This window comes from Haemaphysalis longicornis, unplaced genomic scaffold, assembly GCF_048455015.1.
Source record: "Haemaphysalis longicornis isolate Haplotype H1 unplaced genomic scaffold, Haemaphysalis longicornis Haplotype H1 scaffold_6, whole genome shotgun sequence".
Classification (NCBI taxonomy): domain Eukaryota; kingdom Metazoa; phylum Arthropoda; class Arachnida; order Ixodida; family Ixodidae; genus Haemaphysalis; species Haemaphysalis longicornis.
This window is the reverse complement of record NW_027526407.1, coordinates 52,737,573-52,761,594: the sequence shown is the minus strand read 5'-3', so window position 1 is coordinate 52,761,594 and position 24,022 is coordinate 52,737,573. Positions and strand designations below refer to the sequence as shown.

The window sequence follows — 24,022 nt, the reverse complement described above, 5'->3', positions numbered from 1 at the left end:
TGTCATTCCCATTTGCTAAAAAAATTCCTACAAAGGGACGCGTTTAGCATGTCTTGGACAAAAGTGTAGCTCAGCTCGGCCTTATGCATACACACCTCGTCCAGCTTTCGACTGTAACATGGTACCTCTCACATGGCCCCAGAAAGCAGCTCCAGCCTCACTTTTCCATTAAACTTTCCAAGTGTCCTCGTTTTCTCACTTTCAGTAGCGTCAATGGCTGCGTGTCGCTCTATTTTGTTTTAGCAATTGACACTCAGGGAAAACAATTTTTGTGGCCTGTCATTCCCATTTGCTAAAAAAATTCCTACAAAGGGACACGTTTAGCATGTCTTGGACAAAAGTGTAGCTCAGCTCGGCCTTATGCATACACACCTCGTCCAGCTTTCGACTGTAACATGGTACCTCTCACATGGCCCCAGAAAGCAGCTCCAGCCTCACTTTTCTCTTAAACTTTCCAAGTGTGCTCGTTTTGTCACTTTCAGTAGCGTCAATGGCTGCGTGTCCCTCTATTTTGTTTACGCAATTGACACTCAGGGAAAACAATTTTTGTGGCCTGTCATTCCCATTTGCAAAAAAATCCTACAAAGGGACACGTTTAGCATGTCTTGGACAAAAGTGTAGCTCAGCTCGGCCTTATGTATACACACCTCGTCCAGCTTTCGACTGTAACATGGTACCTCTCACATGGCCCCAGAAAGCAGCTCCAGCCTCACTTTTCCATTAAACTTTCCAAGTGTCCTCGTTTTCTCACTTTCAGTAGCGTCAATGGCTGCGTGTCCCTCTATTTTGTTTATGCAGTTGACACTCAGGGAAAACAATTTTTGTGGCCTGTCATTCCCATTTGCTAAAAAAATTCCTACAAAGGGACACGTTTAGCATGTCTTGGACAAAAGTGTAGCTCAGCTCGGCCTTATGCATACACACCTTGTCCAGCTTTCGACTGTAACATGGTACCTCTCACATGGCCCCAGAAAGCAGCTCCAGCCTCACTTTTCCAGTAAACTTTCCAAGTGTCCTCGTTTTCTCACTTTCAGTAGCGTCAATGGCTGCGTGTCCCTCTATTTTGTTTATGCATTTGACACTCAGGGAAAACAATTTTTGTGGCCTGTCATTGCCATTTGCTAAAAAGAAATCCTACAAAGGGACACGTTTAGCATGTCTTGGACAAAAGTGTAGCTCAGCTCGGCCTTATGCATACACACCTCGTCCAGCTTTCGACTGTAACATGGTACCTCTCACATGGCCCCAGAAAGCAGCTCCAGCCTCACTTTTCCATTAAACTTTCCAAGTGTCCTCGTTTTCTCACTTTCAGTAGCGTCAATAGCGGCGTGTCCCTCTATTTTGTTTAAGCAATTGACACTCAGGGAAAACAATTTTTGTGGCCTGTCATTCCCATTTGCTAAAAAAATTCCTACAAAGGGACACGTTTAGCATGTCTTGGACAAAAGTGTAGCTCAGCTCGGCCTTATGCATACACACCTCGTCCAGCTTTCGACTGTAACATGGTACCTCTCACATGGCCCCAGAAAGCAGCTCCAGCCTCACTTTTCCCTTACACTTTCCAAGTGTCCTCGTTTTCTCACTTTCAGTAGCGTCAATGGCTGCGTGTCCCTCTATTTTGTTTATGCAATTGACACTCAGGGAAAACAAATTTTGTGGCCTGTCATTCCCATTTGCTAAAAAAATTCCTACAAAGGGACGCGTTTAGCATGTCTTGGACAAAAGTGTAGCTCAGCTCGGCCTTATGCATACACACCTCGTCCAGCTTTCGACTGTAACATGGTACCTCTCACATGGCCCCAGAAAGCAGCTCCAGCCTCACTTTTCCATTAAACTTTCCAAGTGTCCTCGTTTTCTCACTTTCAGTAGCGTCAATGGCTGCGTGTCCCTCTATTTTGTTTACGCAATTGACACTCAGGGAAAACAATTTTTGTGGCCTGTCATTCCCATTTGCTAAAAAAATTCCTACAAAGGGACACGTTTAGCATGTCTTGGACAAAAGTGTAGCTCAGCTCGGCCTTATGCATACACACCTCGTCCAGCTTTCGACTGTAACATGGTACCTCTCACATGGCCCCAGAAAGCAGCTCCAGCCTCACTTTTCCCTTAAACTTTCCAAGTGTCCTCGTTTTCTCACTTTCAGTAGCGTCAATGGCTGCGTGTCCCTCTATTTTGTTTACGCAATTGACACTCAGGGAAAACAATTTTTGTGGCCTGTCATTCCCATTTGCTAAAAAAAATCCTACAAAGGGACACGTTTAGCATGTCTTGGACAAAAGTGTAGCTCAGCTCGGCCTTATGCATACACACCTCGTCCAGCTTTCGACTGTAACATGGTACCTCTCACATGGCCCCAGAAAGCAGCTCCAGCCTAACTTTTCCATTAAACTTTCCAAGTGTCCTCGTTTTCTCACTTTCAGTAGCGTCAATGGCTGCGTGTCCCTCTATTTTGTTTATGCAATTGACACTCAGGGAAAACAATTTTTGTGGCCTGTCATTCCCAATTGCTAAAAAAATTCCTACAAAGGGACACGTTTAGCATGTCTTGGACAAAAGTGTAGCTAAGCCCGGCCTTATGCATACACACCTCGTCCAGCTTTCGACTGTAACATGGTACCTCTCACATGGCCCCAGAAAGCAGCTCCAGCCTCACTTTTCCCTTAAACTTTCCAAGTGTCCTCGTTTTCTCACTTTCAGTAGCGTCAATGGCTGCGTGTCGCTCTATTTTGTTTATGCAATTGACACTCAGGGAAAACAATTTTTGTGGCCTGTCATTCCCATTTGCTAAAAAAATTCCTACAAAGGGACACGTTTAGCATGTCTTGGACAAAAGTGTAGCTCAGCTCGGCCTTATGCATACACACCTCGTCCAGCTTTCGACTGTAACATGGTACCTCTCACATGGCCCCAGAAAGCAGCTCCAGCCTCACTTTTCCATTAAACTTTCCAAGTGTCCTCGTTTGCTCACTTTCAGTAGCGTCAATGGCTGCGTGTCCCTCTATTTTGTTTATGCAATTGACACTCAGGGAAAACAATTTTTGTGGCCTGTCATTCCCATTTGCTAAAAAAATTCCTACAAAGGGACACGTTTAGCATGTCTTGGACAAAAGTGTAGCTCAGCTCGGCCTTATGCATACACACCTCGTCCAGCTTTCGACTGTAACATGGTACCTCTCACATGGCCCCAGAAAGCAGCTCCAGCCTCACTTTTCCCTTACACTTTCCAAGTGTCCTCGTTTTCTCACTTTCAGTAGCGTCAATGGCTGCGTGTCCCTCTATTTTGTTTACGCAATTGACACTCAGGGAAAACAATTTTTGTGGCCTGTCATTCCCATTTGCTAAAAAAATTCCTACAAAGGGACACGTTTAGCATGTCTTGGACAAAAGTGTAGCTCAGCTCGGCCTTATGCATACACACCTCGTCCAGCTTTCGACTGTAACATGGTACCTCTCACATGGCCCCAGAAAGCAGCTCCAGCCTCACTTTTCCCTTAAACTTTCCAAGTGTCCTCGTTTTCTCACTTTCAGTAGCGTCAATGGCTGCGTGTCCCTCTATTTTGTTTACGCAATTGACACTCAGGGAAAACAATTTTTGTGGCCTGTCATTCCCATTTGCTAAAAAAATTCCTACAAAGGGACACGTTTAGCATGTCTTGGACAAAAGTGTAGCTCAGCTCGGCCTTATATACACACCTCGTCCAGCTTTCGACTGTAACATGGTACCTCTCACATGGCCCCAGAAAGCAGCTCCAGCCTCACTTTTCTCTTAAACTTTCCAAGTGTGCTCGTTTTGTCACTTTCAGTAGCGTCAATGGCTGCGTGTCCCTCTATTTTGTTTACGCAATTGACACTCAGGGAAAACAATTTTTGTGGCCTGTCATTCCCATTTGCTAAAAAAAATCCTACAAAGGGACACGTTTAGCATGTCTTGGACAAAAGTGTAGCTCAGCTCGGCCTTATGTATACACACCTCGTCCAGCTTTCGACTGTAACATGGTACCTCTCACATGGCCCCAGAAAGCAGCTCCAGCCTCACTTATTCATTAAACTTTCCAAGTGTCCTCGTTTTCTCACTTTCAGTAGCGTCAATTGCTGCGTGTCCCTCTATTTTGTTTATGCAGTTGACACTCAGGGAAAACAATTTTTGTGGCCTGTCATTCCCATTTGCTAAAAAAATTCCTACAAAGGGACACGTTTAGCATGTCTTGGACAAAAGTGTAGCTCAGCTCGGCCTTATGCATACACACCTTGTCCAGCTTTCGACTGTAACATGGTACCTCTCACATGGCCCCAGAAAGCAGCTCCAGCCTCACTTTTCCATTAAACTTTCCAAGTGTCCTCGTTTTCTCACTTTCAGTAGCGTCAATGACTGCGTGTCCCTCTATTTTGTTTACGCAATTGACACTCAGGAAAAACAATTTTTGTGGCCTGTCATTCCCATTTGCTAAAAAAATTCCTACAAAGGGACACGTTTAGCATGTCTTGGACAAAAGTGTAGCTCAGCTCGGCCTTATGCATACACACCTCGTCCAGCTTTCGACTGTAACATGGTACCTCTCACATGGCCCCAGAAAGCAGCTCCAGCCTCACTTTTCCATTAAACTTTCCAAGTGTCCTCGTTTTCTCACTTTCAGTAGCGTCAATGGCTGCGTGTCCCTCTATTTTGTTTATGCAGTTGACACTCAGGGAAAACAATTTTTGTGGCCTGTCATTCCCATTTGCTAAAAAAATTCCTACAAAGGGACACGTTTAGCATGTCTTGTACAAAAGTGTAGCTCAGCTCGGCCTTATGCATACACACCTTGTCCAGCTTTCGACTGTAACATGGTACCTCTCACATGGCCCCAGAAAGCAGCTCCAGCCTCACTTTTCCATTAAACTTTCCAAGTGTCCTCGTTTGCTCACTTTCAGTAGCGTCAATGGCTGCGTGTCCCTCTATTTTGTTTATGCAATTGACACTCAGGGAAAACAATTTTTGTGGCCTGTCATTCCCATTTGCTAAAAAAATTCCTACAAAGGGACACGTTTAGCATGTCTTGGACAAAAGTGTAGCTCAGCTCGGCCTTATGCATACACACCTCGTCCAGCTTTCGACTGTAACATGGTACCTCTCACATGGCCCCAGAAAGCAGCTCCAGCCTCACTTTTCCCTTACACTTTCCAAGTGTCCTCGTTTTCTCACTTTCAGTAGCGTCAATGGCTGCGTGTCCCTCTATTTTGTTTACGCAATTGACACTCAGGGAAAACACTTTTTGTGGCCTGTCATTCCCATTTGCTAAAAAAAATCCTACAAAGGGACACGTTTAGCATGTCTTGGACAAAAGTGTAGCTCAGCTCGGCCTTATGCATACACACCTCGTCCAGCTTTCGACTGTAACATGGTACCTCTCACATGGCCCCAGAAAGCAGCTCCAGCCTAACTTTTCCATTAAACTTTCCAAGTGTCCTCGTTTTCTCACTTTCAGTAGCGTCAATGGCTGCGTGTCCCTCTATTTTGTTTATGCAATTGACACTCAGGGAAAACAATTTTTGTGGCCTGTCATTCCCAATTGCTAAAAAAATTCCTACAAAGGGACACGTTTAGCATGTCTTGGACAAAAGTGTAGCTAAGCCCGGCCTTATGCATACACACCTCGTCCAGCTTTCGACTGTAACATGGTACCTCTCACATGGCCCCAGAAAGCAGCTCCAGCCTCACTTTTCCCTTAAACTTTCCAAGTGTCCTCGTTTTCTCACTTTCAGTAGCGTCAATGGCTGCGTGTCCCTCTATTTTGTTTACGCAATTGACACTCAGGGAAAACAAATTTTGTGGCCTGTCATTCCCATTTGCTAAAAAAATTCCTACAAAGGGACGCGTTTAGCATGTCTTGGACAAAAGTGTAGCTCAGCTCGGCCTTATGCATACACACCTCGTCCAGCTTTCGACTGTAACATGGTACCTCTCACATGGCCCCAGAAAGCAGCTCCAGCCTCACTTTTCCATTAAACTTTCCAAGTGTCCTCGTTTTCTCACTTTCAGTAGCGTCAATGGCTGCGTGTCGCTCTATTTTGTTTATGCAATTGACACTCAGGGAAAACAATTTTTGTGGCCTGTCATTCCCATTTGCTAAAAAAATTCCTACAAAGGGACACGTTTAGCATGTCTTGGACAAAAGTGTAGCTCAGCTCGGCCTTATGCATACACACCTCGTCCAGCTTTCGACTGTAACATGGTACCTCTCACATGGCCCCAGAAAGCAGCTCCAGCCTCACTTTTCTCTTAAACTTTCCAAGTGTGCTCGTTTTGTCACTTTCAGTAGCGTCAATGGCTGCGTGTCCCTCTATTTTGTTTACGCAATTGACACTCAGGGAAAACAATTTTTGTGGCCTGTCAAGCCCATTTGCAAAAAAATCCTACAAAGGGACACGTTTAGCATGTCTTGGACAAAAGTGTAGCTCAGCTCGGCCTTATGTATACACACCTCGTCCAGCTTTCGACTGTAACATGGTACCTCTCACATGGCCCCAGAAAGCAGCTCCAGCCTCACTTTTCCATTAAACTTTCCAAGTGTCCTCGTTTTCTCACTTTCAGTAGCGTCAATGGCTGCGTGTCCCTCTATTTTGTTTATGCAGTTGACACTCAGGGAAAACAATTTTTGTGGCCTGTCATTCCCATTTGCTAAAAAAATTCCTACAAAGGGACACGTTTAGCATGTCTTGGACAAAAGTGTAGCTCAGCTCGGCCTTATGCATACACACCTTGTCCAGCTTTCGACTGTAACATGGTACCTCTCACATGGCCCCAGAAAGCAGCTCCAGCCTCACTTTTCCATTAAACTTTCCAAGTGTCCTCGTTTTCTCACTTTCAGTAGCGTCAATGACTGCGTGTCCCTCTATTTTGTTTACGCAATTGACACTCAGGGAAAACAATTTTTGTGGCCTGTCATTCCCATTTGCTAAAAAAATTCCTACAAAGGGACACGTTTAGCATGTCTTGGACAAAAGTGTAGCTCAGCTCGGCCTTATGCATACACACCTCGTCCAGCTTTCGACTGTAACATGGTACCTCTCACATGGCCCCAGAAAGCAGCTCCAGCCTCACTTTTCCATTAAACTTTCCAAGTGTCCTCGTTTTCTCACTTTCAGTAGCGTCAATGGCTGCGTGTCCCTCTATTTTGTTTATGCAATTGACACTCAGGGAAAACAATTTTTGTGGCCTGTCATTCCCATTTGCTAAAAAAATTCCTACAAAGGGACACGTTTCCCCGTGTCTTGGCCACAAGGGTAGCTCAGCTCGGCCGTATACATACACACTGCGTACAGCTTTAGACTGTAACATGGCAGCTCTCACATGGCCCTCGAAAGCAGTGCCAGCCCTTCGTTGCCCTTAAACTCTCCAAGTGGTCTTGTTTTCTCACTTTAGTAGCGTCAATGGCTGCGTGTCACTCCTTTTTTTTGTTATGGCATTTGACACCCAGGGTAACCATTTTTGTACCCTGTCATTCCCATATGCTAAAAACATGCCTACAGAGGGACACTTTTCACTGTGTCTTGTCCACAAGTGCACCTTAGCTCGGACTTATACATACACATTTCGTCCAGCTTTAGACTGCAACATGGCAGCTCTCACATGGCCCTCGAAAGCAGTGTCAGCCCTTCGTTGCCCTTAAACTCTCCAAGTGGCCTCGTTTTCTCACTTTCAGTAGCGTCAATGGCTGCGTGTCACTCCTTTTTTTTGTTATGGCATTTGACACTCAGGGTAACCATTTTTGTACCCTGTCATTCCCATTTGCTAAAAAAATTCCTACAAAGGGACACATTTCACTGTGTCTGGGCCACAAGTGCAGCTCACCTCGCACTTATAGATACACACTTCGTCCAGCTTCAGAATGTAACATAGCAGCTATCGCATGGCCCTTGAAAGCAGCGCCAGCCCCACTTTGCCCCTAAAGTTTCCAAGTGTCCTCGTTTTCTCACTTTCAGTAGCGTCAATGGCTGCGTGTCTCTCTATTTTGTTTACGCAATTGACACTCAGGGAAAACAATTTTTGTGGCCTGTCATTCCCATTTGCTAAAAAATTCCTACAAAGGGACACGTTTAGCATGTCTTGGACAAAAGTGTAGCTCAGCTCGGCCTTATGCATACACACCTCGCCCAGCTTTCGACTGTAACATGGTACCTCTCACATGGCCCCAGAAAGCAGCTCCAGCCTCACTTTTCCCTTAAACTTTCCAAGTGTCCTCGTTTTCTCACTTTCAGTAGCGTCAATGGCTGCGTGTCCCTCTATTTTTTTTACGCAATTGACACTAGGGAAAACAATTTTTGTGGCCTGTCATTCCCATTTGCTAAAAAAAATCCTACAAAGGGACACATTTAGCATGTCTTGGACAAAAGTGTAGCTCAGCTCGGCCTTATGCATACACACCTCGTCCAGCTTTCGACTGTAACATGGTACCTCTCTCATGGCCCGAGAAAGCAGCTCCAGCCTCACTTTTCCCTTAAACTTTGCAAGTGTCCTCGTTTTCTCACTTTCAGTAGCGTCAATGGCTGCGTGTCCCTCTATTGTGTTTACGCAATGGACACTCAGTGAAAACAATTTTTGTGGCCTGTCATTCCCATTTGCTAAAAAAAATCCTACAAAGGGACACGTTTAGCATGTCTTGGACAAAAGTGTAGCTCAGCTCGGCCTTATGCATACACACCTCGTCCAGCTTTCGACTGTAACATGGTACCTCTCACATGGCCCCAGAAAGCAGCTCCAGCCTCACTTTTCTCTTAAACTTTCCAAGTGTCCTCGTTTTGTCACTTTCAGTAGCGTCAATGGCTGCGTGTCCCTCTATTTTGTTTATGCAATTGACACTCAGGGAAAACAATTTTTGTGGCCTGTCATTCCCATTTGCTAAAAAAAATCCTACAAAGGGACACGTTTAGCATGTCTTGGACAAAAGTGTAGCTCAGGTCGGCCTTATGCATACACACCTCGTCCAGCTTTCGACTGTAACATGGTACCTCTCACATGGCCCCAGAAAGCAGCTCCAGCCTCACTTTTCCCTTAAACTTTCCAAGTGTCCTCGTTTTCTCACTTTCAGTAGCGTCAATGGCTGCGTGTCCCTCTATTGTGTTTACGCAGTTGACACTCAGGGAAAACAATTTTTGTGGCCTGTCATTCCCATTTGCTAAAAAAATCCTACAAAGGGACACGTTTAGGATGTCTTGGACAAAAGTGTAGCTCAGCTCGGCCTTATGCATACACACCTCGTCCAGCTTTTGACTGTAACATGGTACCTCTCACATGGCCCGAGAAAGCAGCACCAGCCTCACTTTTCCCTTAAACTTTCCAAGTGTCCTCGTTTTCTCACTTTCAGTAGCGTCAATGGCTGCGTGTCCCTCTATTTTGTTTATGCAATTGACACTCCGGGAAAACAATTTTTGTGGGCTGTCATTCCCATTTGCTAAAAAATTCCTACAAAGGGACACGTTTAGCATGTCTTGGACAAAAGTGTAGCTCAGCTCGGCCTTATGCATACACACCTCGTCCAGCTTTCGACTGTAACATGGTGCCTCTCACATGGCCCCAGAAAGCAGCTCCAGCCTCACTTTTCCATTAAACTTTCCAAGTGTCCTCGTTTTCTCACTTTCAGTAGCGTCAATGGCTGCATGTCCCTCTATTTTGTTTATGCAATTGACACTCAGGGAAAACAATTTTTGTGGCCTGTCATTCCCATTTGCTAAAAAAATTCCTACAAAGGGACACGTTTAGCATGTCTTGGACAAAAGTGTAGCTCAGGTCGGCCTTATGCATACACACCTCGTCCAGCTTTCGACTGTAACATGGTACCTCTCACATGGCCCCAGAAAGCAGCTCCAGCCTCACTTTTCCCTTAAACTTTCCAAGTGTCCTCGTTTTCTCACTTTCAGTAGCGTCAATGGCTGCGTGTCCCTCTATTGTGTTTACGCAGTTGACACTCAGGGAAAACAATTTTTGTGGCCTGTCATTCCCATTTGCTAAAAAAATCCTACAAAGGGACACGTTTAGGATGTCTTGGACAAAAGTGTAGCTCAGCTCGGCCTTATGCATACACACCTCGTCCAGCTTTCGACTGTAACATGGTACCTCTCACATGGCCCCAGAAAGCAGCTCCAGCCTCACTTTTCCATTAAACTTTCCAAGTGTCCTCGTTTTCTCACTTTCAGTAGCGTCAATGGCTGCGTGTCCCTCTATTTTGTTTATGCAATTGACACTCAGGGAAAACAATTTTTGTGGCCTGTCATTCCCATTTGCTAAAAAAATTCCTACAAAGGGACACGTTTAGTATGTCTTGGACAAAAGTGTAGCTCAGCTCGGCCTTATGCATACACACCTCGTCCAGCTTTCGACTGTAACATGGTACCTCTCACATGGCCCCAGAAAGCAGCTCCAGCCTCACTTTTCCCTTAAACTTTCCAAGTGTCCTCGTTTTCTCACTTTCAGTAGCTTCAATGGCTGCGTGTCCCTCTATTTTGTTTACGCAATTGACACTCAGGGAAAACAATTTTTGTGGCCTGTCATTCCCATTTGCTAAATAAATCCTACAAAGGGACACGTTTAGCATGTCTTGGACAAAAGTGTAGCTCAGCTCGGCCTTATGCAAACACACCACGTCCAGCTTTCGACTGTAACATGGTACCTCTCACATGGCCCCAGAAAGCAGCTCCAGCCTCACTTTTCCATTAAACTTTCCAAGTGTCCTCGTTTTCTCACTTTCAGTAGCGTCAATGGCTGCGTGTCCCTCTATTTTGTTTATGCATTTGACACTCAGGGAAAACAATTTTTGTGGCCTGTCATTGCCATTTGCTAAAAAGAAATCCTACAAAGGGACACGTTTAGCATGTCTTGGACAAAAGTGTAGCTCAGCTCGGCCTTATGCATACACACCTCGTCCAGCTTTCGACTGTAACATGGTACCTCTCACATGGCCCCAGAAAGCAGCTCCAGCCTCACTTTTCCCTTACACTTTCCAAGTGTCCTCGTTTTCTCACTTTCAGTAGCGTCAATGGCTGCGTGTCCCTCTATTTTGTTTACGCAATTGACACTCAGGGAAAACAATTTTTGTGGCCTGTCATTCCCATTTGCTAAAAAAAATCCTACAAAGGGACACGTCTAGCATGTCTTGGACAAAAGTGTAGCTCAGCTCGGCCTTATGCATACACACCTCGTCCAGCTTTCGACTGTAACATGGTACCTCTCACATGGCCCCAGAAAGCAGCTCCAGCCTAACTTTTCCATTAAACTTTCCAAGTGTCGTCGTTTTCTCACTTTCAGTAGCGTCAATGGCTGCGTGTCCCTCTATTTTGTTTACGCAATTGACACTCAGGGAAAACAATTTTTGTGGCCTGTCATTCCCAATTGCTGAAAAAATTCCTACAAAGGGACACGTTTAGCATGTCTTGGACAAAAGTGTAGCTCAGCCCGGCCTTATGCATACACACCTCGTCCAGCTTTCGACTGTAACATGGTACCTCTCACATGGCCCCAGAAAGCAGCTCCAGCCTCACTTTTCCCTTAAACTTTCCAAGTGTCCTCGTTTTCTCACTTTCAGTAGCGTCAATGGCTGCGTGTCCCTCTATTTTGTTTATGCAATTGACACTCAGGGAAAACAATTTTTGTGGCCTGTCATGCCCATTTGCTAAAAAAATTCCTACAAAGGGACACGTTTAGCATGTCTTGGACAAAAGTGTAGCTCAGCTCGGCCTTATGCATACACACCTCGTCCAGCTTTCGACTGTAACATGGTACCTCTCACATGGCCCCAGAAAGCAGCTCCAGCCTCACTTTTCCCTTAAACTTTCCAAGTGTCCTCGTTTTCTCACTTTCAGTAGCGTCAATGGCTGCGTGTCCCTCTATTTTGTTTACGCAATTGACACTCAGGGAAAACAATTTTTGTGGCCTGTCATTCCCATTTGCTAAAAAAATTCCTACAAAGGGACACGTTTAGCATGTCTTGGACAAAAGTGTAGCTCAGCTCGGCCTTATGCATACACACCTCGTCCAGCTTTCGACTGTAACATGGTACCTCTCACATGGCCCCAGAAAGCATCTCCAGCCTCACTTTTCTCTTAAACTTTCCAAGTGTGCTCGTTTTGTCACTTTCAGTAGCGTCAATGGCTGCGTGTCCCTCTATTTTGTTTACGCAATTGACACTCAGGGAAAACAATTTTTGTGGCCTGTCATTCCCATTTGCTAAAAAAAATCCTACAAAGGGACACGTTTAGCATGTCTTGGACAAAAGTGTAGCTCAGCTCGGCCTTATGTATACACACCTCGTCCAGCTTTCGACTGTAACATGGTACCTCTCACATGGCCCCAGAAAGCAGCTCCAGCCTCACTTTTCCATTAAACTTTCCAAGTGTCCTCGTTTTCTCACTTTCAGTAGCGTCAATGGCTGCGTGTCCCTCTATTTTGTTCATGCAGTTGACACTCAGGGAAAACAATTTTTGTGGCCTGTCATTCCCATTTGCTAAAAAAATTCCTACAAAGGGACACGTTTAGCATGTCTTGGACAAAAGTGTAGCTCAGCTCGGCCTTATGCATACACACCTCGTCCAGCTTTCGACTGTAACATGGTACCTCTCACATGGCCCCAGAAAGCAGCTCCAGCCTCACTTTTCCATTAAACTTTCCAAGTGTCCTCGTTTTCTCACTTTCAGTAGCGTCAATGGCTGCGTGTCCCTCTATTTTGTTTATGCAATTGACACTCAGGGAAAACAATTTTTGTGGCCTGTCATGCCCATTTGCTAAAAAAATTCCTACAAAGGGACACGTTTAGCATGTCTTGGACAAAAGTGTAGCTCAGCTCGGCCTTATGCATACACACCTCGTCCAGCTTTCGACTGTAACATGGTACCTCTCACATGGCCCCAGAAAGCAGCTCCAGCCTCACTTTTCCCTTAAACTTTCCAAGTGTCCTCGTTTTCTCACTTTCAGTAGCGTCAATGGCTGCGTGTCCCTCTATTTTGTTTACGCAATTGACACTCAGGGAAAACAATTTTTGTGGCCTGTCATTCCCATTTGCTAAAAAAATTCCTACAAAGGGACACGTTTAGCATGTCTTGGACAAAAGTGTAGCTCAGCTCGGCCTTATGCATACACACCTCGTCCAGCTTTCGACTGTAACATGGTACCTCTCACATGGCCCCAGAAAGCATCTCCAGCCTCACTTTTCTCTTAAACTTTCCAAGTGTGCTCGTTTTGTCACTTTCAGTAGCGTCAATGGCTGCGTGTCCCTCTATTTTGTTTACGCAATTGACACTCAGGGAAAACAATTTTTGTGGCCTGTCATTCCCATTTGCTAAAAAAAATCCTACAAAGGGACACGTTTAGCATGTCTTGGACAAAAGTGTAGCTCAGCTCGGCCTTATGTATACACACCTCGTCCAGCTTTCGACTGTAACATGGTACCTCTCACATGGCCCCAGAAAGCAGCTCCAGCCTCACTTTTCCATTAAACTTTCCAAGTGTCCTCGTTTTCTCACTTTCAGTAGCGTCAATGGCTGCGTGTCCCTCTATTTTGTTCATGCAGTTGACACTCAGGGAAAACAATTTTTGTGGCCTGTCATTCCCATTTGCTAAAAAAATTCCTACAAAGGGACACGTTTAGCATGTCTTGGACAAAAGTGTAGCTCAGCTCGGCCTTATGCATACACACCTCGTCCAGCTTTCGACTGTAACATGGTACCTCTCACATGGCCCCAGAAAGCAGCTCCAGCCTCACTTTTCCATTAAACTTTCCAAGTGTCCTCGTTTTCTCACTTTCAGTAGCGTCAATGGCTGCGTGTCCCTCTATTTTGTTTATGCAATTGACACTCAGGGAAAACAATTTTTGTGGCCTGTCATTCCCATTTGCTAAAAAAATTCCTACAAAGGGACACGTTTCCCCGTGTCTTGGCCACAAGTGTAGCTCAGCTCGGCCGTATACATACACACTGCGTACAGCTTTAGACTGTAACATGGCAGCTCTCACATGGCCCTCGAAAGCAGTGCCAGCCCTTCGTTGCCCTTAAACTCTCCAAGTGGTCTTGTTTTCTCACTTTAAGTAGCGTCAATGGCTGCGTGTCACTCCTTTTTTTTGTTATGGCATTTGACACCCAGGGTAACCATTTTTCTACCCTGTCATTCCCATATGCTAAAAACATGCCTACAGAGGGACACTTTTCACTGTGTCTTGTCCACAAGTGCACCTTAGCTCGGACTTATACATACACATTTCGTCCAGCTTTAGACTGCAACATGGCAGCTCTCACATGGCCCTCGAAAGCAGTGTCAGCCCTTCGTTGCCCTTAAACTCTCCAAGTGGCCTCGTTTTCTCACTTTCAGTAGCGTCAATGGCTGCGTGTCACTCCTTTTTTTTGTTATGGCATTTGACACTCAGGGTAACCATTTTTGTACCCTGTCATTCCCATTTCTAAAAAAATTCCTACAAAGGGACACATTTCACTGTGTCTGGGCCACAAGTGCAGCTCACCTCGCACTTATAGATACACACTTCGTCCAGCTTCAGAATGTAACATAGCAGCTATCGCATGGCCCTTGAAAGCAGCGCCAGCCCCACTTTGCCCCTAAAGTTTCCAAGTGTCCTCGTTTTCTCACTTTCAGTAGCGTCAATGGCTGCATGTCACTCTATTTTGTTTAGGCAATTGACATTGAGGGAAAACAATTTTTGTGCTTTGTCATTCCCATTTGCTAAAAAAATTCCTACAAAGGGACACGTTTCACTGAGTCTGGGCCACAAGTGCAGCTCAGCTCGGACTTATACATACACACCTCGTCCATCTTTAGACTGTAACATGGCAGCTGTGGCATGGCCCTCGAAAGCAGTGGTAGCCCCGCATTGCCCTTAAACTCTCCAAGTGGCTTCATTTTCTCACTTTCAGTAGCGTCAGCGGTTGCGTGTCACTCCTTTTTTTACGGCAATTGGCACTCAGGGAAACGAATCTGTGATGTTATTGGCAGGATCTAGGAACATTCATGGTGTCGCGAGATCTTCGATCGAGACGGACCACGGTAGAAACGCGTCAAAACGGTTTATCCCACACGAAATTCAAGAAAGGGTTAAAAAAACGACAGTGTCACAGTCTCTTCTCGAAGCCCACAGACATGGGAGGGGAAGGCAGCGGCGACCCAAGTCAGGTAGCGAAACTGTGGTGGAACAGCATGAGCCGGCGGCAGCGACGGTGCTTCATCCGCGCCTAACGTCACTGAGGAATTTGTTGATACCCATTCGCGCAGGCTGTACCTGGTGAAGGGCAGTGGCGTCGGCCTTGTACACTGGCAGTCCGGTCGACTGCCGCAGCCTTCTCGTCCCTCGAACTGCGCGTCCGACGGGGAGAGGAATTGCGACGGCCGCACACTTTTTCATCTCTGCTCGAGCTTTCCGACCTCTTATCATCATCCTTTTCCCATGTTCTGCATTGGCTCTCTTCTTTCTCATCTTCAGTGCTTTGTCCTATGGGCTATGGCCCGGTTTGTTTGTCATCATTTTCTTCCTCTTTCTGTTACAAAAAGTGTTTTTTTTCTGTCGCCACTGCTGCTTCCTGTTTCCGGCGCCATAACCATCGGTTTCATTACACTACCCCCCACACGAGAAAGTTGCATGGGCGAAGCACGCACACTTTCAAAAAAAGTAACAATAGGTATAGAAGTGGATCCGAGAAGAAAAGCGCACACATGGTCGCATTAAACACTGTGACATCATAGTCATTACGAAGTATACAAGCTAAAATGGTGAAGGCTAAAATGGTGACAACGTAATGAAAAAAAGTCACAAGTTCATCCACAAGTGGACGACGCACTGGATGAGTTTGAGCATCTTGACATAGCGGTCCGTTCAGTTAACTAGTGAATAAACAGATGAAAACATATGAGTCTGCTGGCAAAATACCTGTGGCGTTAGGATCAGATTAGATCTTCACATGCTCCTTTCTTCGGTACTTCCAACGAAGCTAAACAGGAAGCTTCAGACGTCGCGAACTCATCCGTAACACGTCCGTCTTCTTGGTACTGCGGGTTCGTCTGATACATTTTCGGTCATCATAAAATTCCTGTAGTTCGGGAAAGTTCAGTTCTTCAGCCGCAGGTTTCTCCTGGCATGAAAGCAATTGGTTAGTGGATTGCATGAAACATCTAACCAGACTTCTCTTAGTGTTCTGTTGTCTTGGAATCGGGCATTCCTTTACATCTACTGAGCAAGCCTTCCGTCGATTCAGCATACCAGCTTTGCGCTTAAGTAGCCTTTGCTTCAAGCAGAAAGGTAAGTTGAACTTCCTTTACAAACGTTTTGGGTTTTGCTGAAAAGGAAGGCTCTCAGGGCTAGTCGTACAGTTGATCATGGAGGTCAGCTTCTCTTTATTTGGCTTGCAATATTATTTTCGCATCTTCCTTACGCCTGAAATAAGTCCTGTCTTCCTGTGTGTTCGGTTTGATTGAAGTACCGAACGCTCACTTCGGAATCTACATTTTTTTTGCAGCAGTGGGAGGCGGCGTATCTGGTTGGGTGATCGTTGAGCCTATAGCTGCAGCTTCTGTCACCGCAATATTTGATGGTATGGAGCCATCAACAAGCAGCCATCTCCTATCATGAAGCCTCGCTTCAACGTTCGGAGGTACTATGTTGCTTGGCAATTCAGAACTCGGATTTTCGTTACGAAGTATTTTACGGTCCCGTTGGGTGATTTCTCAGAAGATCTTTTCCGAGGAACCCACGGAAGTGTCCATTCTAGGAAAATGAGGCTGACTCGTTCTTGGGCCCAGAACCTCTGCGTTGTTATGACATGCGTCAGCATCTGTAACCCAAGGTGCCTCAGCCTGTCTTCGCTTCCGCTAGTTCTCCAGAACTGCTAACTGCTGCTTCAGCTATGCAAGCTTCTTTTAGATGCGACTGCATCTCATTCACTCGCCTTGTCCCTCCATACGGCGTTGTTGTTGTCCGTCCACACCCCTCCCCATTCTCCTCGCCGCGCGGGATGCGCTCTCCGCCGCTCACCCCCTCTCCTCTCCGATAGCGAACAATCTCTCGCGAGGGGCATTGGATTGGATTCGATTGGGTTGGTTTGGCTTGGCTTGGCTTGGATTGGATTGGATTGGATTGGATTAGATTGGATTTGGATTAGATTGGATTAAAGTGGATTGTGTTGGATTGTGTTGCGTCATAGCCGCGCCACGTTGCGTCATAGCTGCGGTCGTTCCAGCACCGGCGTTCCGATTTCCATCGATGCGTTGAATGGAGCCTAACAATTCTGCTATCGCCCGCGCAACCGTAACAAGCACCGATCACTGGGATAACAGGAAGGCTAGCACCACTGGAGACAAGGCTGCGAAGCGGCGTGAACGTGATGCTGAACGCAAACGATTGAAGCGAGCAGCCGATTCCGAACTTCGTAAACGTGATACCGAACGCAAACGGTTGAAGCGAGCAAGATGCGTCGCATCTCCACAGGGTTCTTCTCGCGGGAAGGTGGGGTAATTTTTGTGGGCATCCCTTAAACCCTCCTGTTCTGCCTCGTGGTGTGTTTCTAATCTCTCTTTCTGCATAACGCTGCACTTTTTCAATCTAGCCCGCTCGCTGCCTACCCACATGCCAATTTTGGGTCCTTTCAGTCCTGATTGGATACCCTAGGCGATAAGTTTTTCCAATTCTTCGATCCCCATGTTGACGCTTCCCAGTCTTAGATCTTCTATCACCGCTCAGGTCCAACTCTGCTTGTTGTTAACAAAGAATCCTGCCGTCCTATCGTGGACGCCAGTTGTGACGTTATCGACATGATCTATGGACCTTCACGGTGTCGCGAGATCTTCGAGTGAGACGGACCACGGTATAAATGCGTGAAAACGGTTATGCCACACGAAATTCAAGAAAGGTTTAAAAGAACCACATTCTCACAGTCTCTTGTGGAAGGCCACAGATCTGGCGGGGGACGGCAGGGGCGACCGAAGTCAGGCAGTAAAACTGCGGCGGAACAGCAGCAGCCGGCGGCAGCGACGGTGCGTCATCCGCGCCTGACTCCCAGACACGGAGGACTTTATTGATACCCATTCATTCCCTGAGGCTGTACCTGGTGAAGGGCAGTGGCGTCGGCCTTGTACACTGGCAGTCGGGTCGACTGCGGCAGCGTTCTCGTCGCTCGGACCATGTGTCCGACAGGGAGCGGAAATCCGACGACCACACACTTCTTCCTCTCTGCTCCAGCCCTCCGACTTCTTATCACCATCCTCTTCCCATGTTCTGCATTGGCTCTCTTTTTCTCATCTTCAGCGCTTTGTCCTATGGGCTATGTCCCCGTTTCTTCGTGTTTCTCTTCTTCCTCTCTCTGTTGCAAAATGGTTCTTTTTCTGTCGCCACTGTTGCTTCCTGTTCCCGGCGCCATAACCATCGGTTTCATCACACAAACTTTGTACACCGTCATTCCCATTTGCTAAAAACATTCCTACAAAGGGACACGTTTCCCCGTGCCTTGGCCACAAGTGTAGCTCAGTCGGCCTTATGCATACACACCTCGTCCAGCTTAAGACTCTAACATGGCATCTCTCGCATGGCCCTTGAAAGCAGCGCCCACCCTCCTTTGCACTCAAACTGTCCAAGTGACCTCGTTTTCTCGCTTTCAGTAGCGTCAAAGGCTACGTGTCACTCCTTTTTTGTTTTGGCAATCGGCAATCACGAAAAACAATTTCGTAACCAAAAAATTCAGAAAAGGGACACGCCTTGGCCACTTATGAATACACACCTCGTCCATCTTTAGACTATAACATTGCAGCTATCGCATAGCCTTCGAAAGCAGCGCCAGCCCCGAGTTGCAGCTGCTTTCGGAGGTCATGCGAGAGCTGATATATTAGTCTAAAGCTGCGAAAACTGTATATTCATAAGGTCGAGCTGAGCTACACTTGTGGCCAAGACACGGGGAAACGTGTCCGTTTGTAGAAATTTTTTTAGCAAATGGGAATTGCAGGGTACAAAAATTGTTTTCCCTGAGTATCAATTGCATTAACAAAAAAGGAGAGATACGCAGCCATTGACGCTACTGAAAGTGAGAAAAGGCCACTTGGACAGTTTTTTTTTTTCAAGATTCAAGATTGTTTATTGTCTCTTTTTCATTTTCACCAAATACATGCATGAATGTCTGGATCCTTAGCCTATTGGCTAGTAATGGATCCATTAAATTTAATGGTTTTGCGTTTAATGGCTTTGCGGGGCTGGCGCTGCTTTCGAGCGCCATGCGAGAGCTGCCATGTTACAGTATGAAGCTGGACGAAGTGTGTATGTATAAGGCCGAGCTGAGCTGTACTTGCGGCCAAGACACGGGGAAACGTGTCGCTTTGTAGGAATGTTTCTAGCAAATGGGAATGACAGGGTACAAAAATGGTTACTCTGAGTGTCAATTGCAGTAACAAAAAGAAGGATTGACACACAGCCATTGACGCCACTGAAGGTGAGAAAACGAGGCCACTTAGAGAGTTTAACGGCAATTGGGGGCTGGCGCTGCTTTCGAGGGCCATGCGAGAGCTGCCATGTTACAGTCTTAAGCTGGACGAGGTGTGTTTGCATAAGGCTTAGCTGAGCTACACTTGTGGCGAAGACATGGGGAAAAGTGTCCCCCACTTATCGTCTGGGCTAGGCGTTGGTCCGAATTAAGCGGTGAGCGGGTAGTTTGGCGCCGAAATAACGAATGTTTGTGGCGACAGTAGATTATTGAAGGGAGGGTAGGAGCGCCCAATTATCCAAATGTCCGAAGTAGCGTAGGTTGAATTGACGAGGTTTTACCGCATAGAATGTACCCGAGAGTTATGTAGAGCGCCAAAAGGATTTCAAAAGGCCTGCGTACCGGTTTTATATGCAACTAAGCTGGTCAGGCAACTGGTGTAAAAAATACTTCTTCAGTCAGACCATGCAAGTACCAAAAAGAAAGTGATTAAAAGTGGCACTCTTATCAGTGTAAAATTCAACCCTCTAATATTACCGCCCCCTCCCCTCTTGTATTTTACAGCTGCGCCACACACAAGACATCGTGACCTGGAGAATACAAATATTCCTGCTATAGCAAAGAAATGTATATTGCCTGCATAGACAGCAAAGCATCCGTCGATACGTACCACCTGACCCAGCAAGCTCCACTTCTACAGCAAAGCAGGTACAGCCAATACAGGAACGACAAATTTTAACCACTGTTTCATAAATGGATTTTGCCGCCAACTCAGGCCGAGCAATAAGCAGGGCTGCGGCGACGTCTGGCGGTGTCGTGCGGGCTCACTTTGAAGGGTTCAGTGGCAGAAAGTGCATGGCTTCGTGCGGCTGAAGAATCCGGTTTCTCTGCAGGGTTCATCCACTGGCCTCAGTACTGTTACAGCACGGTGGCTGAACTCCCCTGCCCGTAGAATGGCTGAATCCCGGAGGTCTTTGTCAGCCGCCTTCCGGTAGCTGTTGTACGCCTAGAGTCTGACCACAGCACCTCAGCTAACCTCCGGTTGCCGTTGTCCGGCTGCAGACTGGTGGCTGTGGAATGGCCGGATCTCTAAGGCTGGAATATGACCGCATGAACTTAAGCCGGTCCACTGGCCATCGCACACTTGCTGTTGGGTAGCTGTAGACGGCCGTACACGACCAAATGTCCCATGTTTGCACACGGACCCAAGATTTGTCCGGAAAAGATTCCGGATAGAAATTCACTGGCTGAAGTTCTCCGTCTTGAGTTAGGCCGAACAGTCCTGTGCTGCTTTGCTTGGAAGTTTATAACAGGCAAGCAACAAATCAGTTACCTCGATTACACCTAATTAATTTTAAAGGGGCCTTAATAGAAGTTTGTTTATTCGAACGTTTTCGTGTTCTATAGTGCCCCAGGCGGTTGTGTGGAAGCAAACGATGCTTTATTCACGGCGAAATTAATCAATCTAAGCGAAAATTTTGATTAACGCACCAAAACGTGTGTTTGAAAGACGCTTGCAGTGACATCATACGAACACGTCTATCAGCTAAACTTGGTGTGGAGCAGCGACGACGTGCTTACCGTTAGTCAAGCTAAATGGCGCCACCACACCACGGCAAGACGTTTTCTTCCTTTGATTTATTTGTGACCGTAAATTAACCTGGCTTGTTTTTGTAAATGGCGAAAACAATCGTTTTGTGAAACGTGCTGCTCGCCCGACAAATATGATCACGCAAGACACCGTCGCTTGGATCAATATACCAGTGTCGTCTGAGACAACCCGAAAGAAGCTTGAAATTCCCCGCTGTCAAAAGACGTTATTTGGATGCACAAACTGTAGCGGCTGTCAGTTGTAATAAGCGTAAGGTACAATGGTGCGAAAATCTATTTTTTATCCAAGTTTGAAAAAAAAAAGAAAAACGCCTCGGCTAGCCGCACACCAGTACAAGCTGTTGGACATGCATTTGTGCATTCCGCGAAATCTGCCACGAATTAACAGTTCAACTAATGGGCGCTTCGACGTGCTGCTGATAAAACCCTCTCCATGTTACGAACATATATGTGAGGCCAAGAACCACTTAAAAAAACAACGCAGGCTTTTACGGTGAGGAGAAACTATTCTACGGTGAAATTCAAAGACGCAAATACATCGGCTACTCATATTTAAGCCTAATTGCTTAAAGGGACCCTGCAACACTCTTTGAACAGTGCAAGTAAACCTGCGCAACGTTTAGATTACACTGCCAGGTATACCTGAGCCAAATATTACACGTGCACGTGAAGCGGTGAGCGCGCAAATCGATGTGAAAGACGCGGAAAAACAAACCGCTCTCTCTTCAGTTGTCCTCATTATGCATGGCCCGAGGGACGTCACATAGGCCATGGCTGCCCGATCGGCTGTCACTGGTCAACTTCGCGGGTAGATTCTCCCATTTCCGTCGTCGTCATCGCTGTGTACGAACCTCTTCTATGCCTGATCCTGTAGGCACAGTTTTGCCGTTTCTTTTCTGTTTTAAAGTGCGCGCGGAGTTTGAGTGATGAGCTCAATACTTCCCTTTCAACGGGACCACTCGACTACAAACGTTTATTGCTTCAAAAACGCCCTACCAGCCCGAGCGCGCACTTGCGAGCAGGCACCCATGCCTGCATTTTTGTGGCACCAGACCGGAAATAGGCCCCTCCGCGTCGCGGAGAAAAGGAGAAAACTACCCGGCATGGGATATATCGAAGGCCGCCGAAGAGAACGCCGCGAGCCACCCCCTCTCCGGGAGAGAGTGCGCAGCTTTCGTCGCGTTGCCCGCGGTCGAGTTGAGAGGGAACGATTATGCGCGATTTCTCATCGCGCGTAGTTTCGTTAATTGTGAACGGATTTTCATAATTCTTGCGGGAGGAGATTTCTGGGACAATAGACTTTATCCCCAAATACATTACTAATAGTCGATGGCAAGTGTTGCAGGGTCCTTTTAAGGAGCTAGTGGACTAGCAAGAAACTCACAGAAATCTGGAACTTATTTTGTATTTCCCAGTTATAATGGCGGTCGGAATAGGGCCCATTCACTACCGAATTGTACTTTCCACAGGCTATCAAGGCAAACAGAATGATTCAAGGATAGCGCACTTACCTCAGCTCGGCTTGTCAGCGGAAATTTCTGCGCTGCACTCCGCACACGAGCGTGACACACCTACCAACTTCTGCTGCTGCTCTGATCGGGTTGATGTGTCAATTTTAATTGCTTTGTTCCGAGGCCGATTAGATGCACTCGACGTCCCACTCGCCTAGAACGCCTCGATGCCAGCGCGGAGACGCGCATGAGCTTGCTCCATTGTCTTACCTTCCATTGAGATAACATCCGGCGGCGCCGCTGACAATGCACTCTGGCAGCTCGGGAAGGCTCAAAGTCCAGTCTGGACATAGCACAATATCACGAAAGGATTTACCGGTCAACGTAAAACTTCAACACGCGGGACAAACGATGACTGTGGGTGGCCAGAATTGTGTGTCGTCCACCCATTTTGCTCGTCACGTGTTGACGTTTTCGAGGAATTCCAGCGATTTAACCCGCCGCAGCTACACCTGGCCTATGAAGTGCACCGTAGCGCAGAGGTGCCGTTTAGTTTTGACCTCCTGGGTTATCTATGAAGTGCGCCAAAACCTCGACACGCGGTGGTTTTCGCTCTCCGCCACCGCGGCTGGAATCGAACCCACGCCCTTGGATACAGAAGCACAACGCCTTAGCCACTGAGCCACCGCGGTGTGTTATGTTGGAGTTTGGGGCTGACCTGGCGATAAATTACTATAAGCCAACTAGCTTGGATTGTACCTACTGCAGATTACGCTCATTTTTCAACTCCAGGCTCGTCTCTTAGTGGTAGAGTAGCTCGGACGTACAGTTAGGATCAGTTTCAATGTTATCGCGGTACCATCGATCAAACAAGCTGACAGTGCCGTTCCGTGGCACTTCTTTTTATTTGCGAGGATGATGTTATGCTAGCCTCTCTCGCACCTTGGCAGTTACATAGGATTCGCTCACCCCCTTCTACAGAGTGTGAATGCCATATTTATTTTTTATTCCCTTTGAGATCATGTATTGGCGTTTCATTTCTTTAAGTTGTAGTTGATTTTGATAATACCGTGGATAGCTCCACGGTGCGGCACTGCTGAAGCAAATTATCCTGACCCCCTAGCACCAACTTGTGAGCGCTGCCCCTGGGGGCTGCACTGGGGAACGCTGCTGCATTTAAACAAAAGTTTTTCTCAACCACAACTTCCCGCTCCTAGGAAACCACCAGTCCATGTACCCTACAATATACCCTTCAAACAATCGCCCTTCTTGCCCAACTCAGTGTGCTTCTCTTTACCACATTACGTGGGCCTGCCCCGACATTCCAAACATTTCCCGAATACCCAACCCAACTTTTGATCAGTGGAAAGCTGCTTTGCTCAGATGGGACACGGAAGAGCAGTGACAGCTGGTACGACGGGCCACGCGTGCAGCCAGAGCTACCGGGGCCCTGGAATAGGGGCACCTCCCCACCTCAAGCAAACGCCACCAGCTCCTAACCAGTGTAAAATAAAATTATTCCTCCTCCTCGC

At 46.7% G+C, this 24,022-nt stretch overlaps 1 long non-coding RNA gene across 1 annotated transcript in view; it reads right to left on the bottom strand.

Moving 5' to 3' along the window:
- Positions 1-22,706, bottom strand: part of LOC144142674 (uncharacterized) — a 104,399-nt gene extending 81,693 nt beyond the window's left edge. Inside the window, exon 1 of the long non-coding RNA XR_013317028.1 lies at positions 22,551-22,706. This is a non-coding gene — a long non-coding RNA (uncharacterized LOC144142674). The remainder of the gene's footprint in view (positions 1-22,550) is intronic.
- Between the last annotated feature and the right edge of the window lie 1,316 nt (positions 22,707-24,022).